The sequence below is a fragment of the Bos grunniens genome, chromosome 23 (genome assembly GCF_055505025.1).
Source record: "Bos grunniens cultivar Pamir isolate PY7600 chromosome 23, Bosgru_T2T1.0, whole genome shotgun sequence".
Taxonomy (NCBI): Eukaryota; Metazoa; Chordata; class Mammalia; order Artiodactyla; family Bovidae; genus Bos; species Bos grunniens.
In genome coordinates, this window is record NC_141187.1 from 49,890,814 (window position 1) to 49,894,599 (window position 3,786).

The window sequence follows — 3,786 nt, forward strand, 5'->3', positions numbered from 1 at the left end:
TCCTACACTCACCCAGGAGGGCCCTGGAGCGCTGAAAGAGTCAGCTTGTCCTGTCGGTAAGTGCGCTGGGCACTCCAGCACTTGGCTTATATTGACGCTCTTTGGATTACCAACTCAGGGAGGGAAAATAAGGGCTCTTCTGGTCTTTTCTCTTCCATTTATGAGATATATTCAAATAGAGATTTGTGCATCAACATTCATAGCAGCATTTTGCATGGCAGCCTAAAGGTAGAAATAACCCAAGTGTCCATCCACAGATGAATGGATAAACAAAGTGAGGTATTCACATTCAATGGAAAATTATTTGGCCTAAAAAAGAAAAGAAATTCTGACACAGGCTGCACCGTGGACGAACCTTAAAGACATTATGCTTTGTGAATAAGCCAGATACAAAGGGACGGATACTGCCTTTGACCGCTTCTGTGAAGTGTTCAGCACCATCAGATTCACAGAGACAGAGAGTAGAATGGTGGTTCCAGGGGGTGAAGGGAATGGGGCGGAGAGTTAATGTTTGACGAGTCAGCTGGGGAAGATGCAAAACTCTGGAGACAAGTGGTGGAGATGGTGGCAAAACAAGGCGAATGTACATAAAACCGCTGAAATGGATGCCTCAGGAGTTAAAATGGTAAGTTTCATGTACATACGTTTTGCCAAGATAAAAAGAAAGGGCAAGTGGTACCTGCTTGAAGCTACTGCTCCCACCGAGACCAGCCCACCAAACCCTTAGGACTCTGACCCTCCCCACCCCGACCATCAAAACCCTCGCCCTCACTGACAGGTGACTGCTTTGGGCACCTGCCTAAAAGTGGGATGGCTGGGTCGTATGGGAATTCTGTGTGTAACTTTTTGAGGAACTGCCGATCTGTGTTCCACAGTGACTGCACCATCTTACACTCTTGCCAGGGATGGCAGCGTCTTTGTTACGGGTCTACACCAGTGATTTACTGGATACCTTCCGATGCTCTATTAAAGCTATAAATACAGATACACATTCTACAAAGCACAATGGCACATGGGTCATTATTCACCATGTAAAGATGTGTTTTCTTCCTCTTTTCCCATCCAACTGGGTGGGAAGGGCAACAGCTTGGGTTGAGGGGTTCAGTACATAAAAATATTTGGTCAAGATAAACCAAACTCCTCGTCATCTACTGAAAGTAACCTTCTCTTCTAGTGAATAAACTCAAGGGATGTATGTGTGACCTTAGCACCTGGGCAGATTCCTGATATGGAGCTGCACCTTCAAGAGTGGCTGGGGGCAGCAGGTGGCCCCACACCTGGCCCTTCAGTGTGGCTCCTGTATGGGCTGCCGGGGGTCAGCAGTGACCCTGAGATTCTCCACTTGCATGCCTTTGGCATGGACCTCCTGATCCCTTTGCAAATAGAACAGAAATCCACACCTAACAAAGTGGGAGGTCCATGATCTGTATTAGTTTCTTTGGTGTTGAATCTATTTTTCTTTTTTCTTATGCCCACTTCACATTTGGCTTTAACGTCTTTAATGAGGCAGCAGCCTCATTGTGGGTCTTATTTCTCTGGCTGGGTGATTGTCAGGCTCCCGGATAAAGAGCTTTCTGGCAGGACAGGTCCATGGTGAGAATGCCCGGGCATCTGCATCCTGAGCATCCTTTTGGGAGATGCAAAGGAGCCATTCGGTTGAGCTGGGTGAGACCAAAGCAGATTTTTAAAATGTTTTTCTCACTTTTTTACATATTTGCTTTCCTACTGCTGACGTTCATTAGCCTCCTGGAATCTGGACGAGTAAGTCAGCTGAGCTGAGGAAGTCCAGGGAGGTTTCACCTTTTTCTTTCCACATGTTTTACACAAGTTTTCACTGCTTTGTGGCTGAGTGGCTGCTGTTGTTCAGTCGCTCAGTCACGTCCGACTCTCTGTGACCCCGTGGACTGCAGCATGCCGGGTTTCCCTGTCCGCTATCTCCTGGAGTTTGCTCAAACTCACGTCCATTGAGTGGGTGATCATCCAGCATCTCATCCTCGCCAGGAGAAAGGGTGACAACTCCTGGGATTCTTTTTTTTTTTTTAACAATTTCTCCAAGAATTTTTCTTCTGGCTGATGTTTTATTTCCTCACTTTTCACAAGGCAGAACATGTACTGAGAGTGGGTAGATTTTTTTGTGCATGTGTGATTGGTTAAGAGCTATTGTTGGTATTTGAAATACTCTTTTGACCTTGATGTGCTGGCTTGGCAGCAATCTTTATTGTGTAAGCTGAAGCAGAAAAACAATCCATGTAAAACTCCGTGTCCTCTGTGATACTGGGCACGCTGTGCTCTTTATATATGAAACGCCACTAATTGCAGTACAAATAGGAGATGCTGTGAATTGGCGATGAGGGTGGCGGTGGCGGCGGCGGTATTATCCTCAATGTAATAATGTTTTCTGGCCAGAGTCAGGCTCACCCTTTTCTCTTTGCACATCAGTCCCCGAGACCTCGCATTCACCATGTTCCGGTGGCATAAGGAGAAGACAGGTGCCCTGGCCTCCAGAAGCCTGGGGCGACACTGACAGTAAGCTGTGACAGATGCTACTGCGGACTCTTGCCCCTCATGGAGAGAGACTGCCTCTCCATCTTTCGTGGAGAAAAGAGGAGCTTTTGGGGAGCAGAGAGAGAGAGGGTTGGCAGAGCTGTGTCTCAACAGGGTTTCCAGAATTGTTGGCATTTTGGACCAGATGATTCTCTGTCATGGGGGCTGTGCTGTGCTTGGGGACAGATCCCAGAGGCCTGGGCCGAAGACAGAGATCTGTGGGTGTCGGTTGCGGACACTGTGGGTGAGATGGCCCGGGGGCCGGGGGCTGTGGAAAGGGCAAGCGTGAGGTGGGTGGGATGGGTCTGGAGAGTGGCAGCTGGGTCCCATTACTATACAGTCCCGTCTCTCACGAGCCCGTCCCAAACCCACAGGACATCGGAATTTTCTCCTGTTTCTGTCTTTTAAAATCCAAAGCAGCCCTGTTGCACCTAAATGATGACCATCCTGGAGACCTTTCAAGTCTGACTGCTCTGTATTTCTGTTAGCTTTTCTGGGGAACCCCACTGTAAGCTCATTAAGTCTGGGGGGCCATTTCTGTGCCCTCTTGCTCTTTTTTCTCAACCAGTTAAACCCAGTTACAACTCCTCCTCTGAGGGCTGCGGGAGGCTTAGCTGACGATTCTGGGCTCAGCTGAACATTTTGACTGGGGGACAAAGTTCAGTTCCCCTCAGAAGAGCCTGACACCCATGTCCTTCCTGCCAGCACCCGGTGCTCGGGGCGACTCACTGATCAACAGGATTTGTTTGGTGACCCCGAGCCCTGATCCATGAGCAGCCTTAAAGGAGAACCTCTGTGACCTTATCTCTGAAAACACCCCTTGGCAGACCGGTGGTTTATTTTACTAAAAATAAGAAATGGGTGAACACTTTTTTTTTGGGGGGGGGGCTACTATTTAAATAAATTGAATAAAAACAAAAAAAATCAGCTGGAAATGGATAAACAGCAAGGTCCTACTGCACAGCACAGAAAACTATACTCTATATCCTGTGATAAACCATAATGGAAAAGAATATTAAAAATGTATATGTATGTAACAATCACTTTGCTGTACAGCAGAAATTAACATATCATTTTAAATCAAGTGTACTTCAATAAAAAATTTAGCTGGATGTTGAAGCAATGTGTTAGAAAATAAAGCGCTGGCTCACTGTTTATTTTGGAAAAAAACATTAAAATTCGGTGAATCCTGTTGTAACTGGGGCTCAGCACCGGGACGTCTGGTTCGAGGGTTTCCTAGGT

General features: G+C 47.0%; 1 long non-coding RNA gene across 1 annotated transcript; it reads left to right on the forward strand.

The window, feature by feature from the left end:
• Positions 1–1,763: 1,763 nt before the first annotated feature.
• LOC147347803 (uncharacterized) lies at positions 1,764–3,544 on the forward strand. The gene is made up of 3 exons (XR_015152665.1): positions 1,764–2,009; positions 2,440–2,788; positions 3,250–3,544. It is a non-coding gene; the product is annotated as an uncharacterized LOC147347803 (long non-coding RNA).
• The last annotated feature ends 242 nt before the right edge of the window (positions 3,545–3,786 follow it).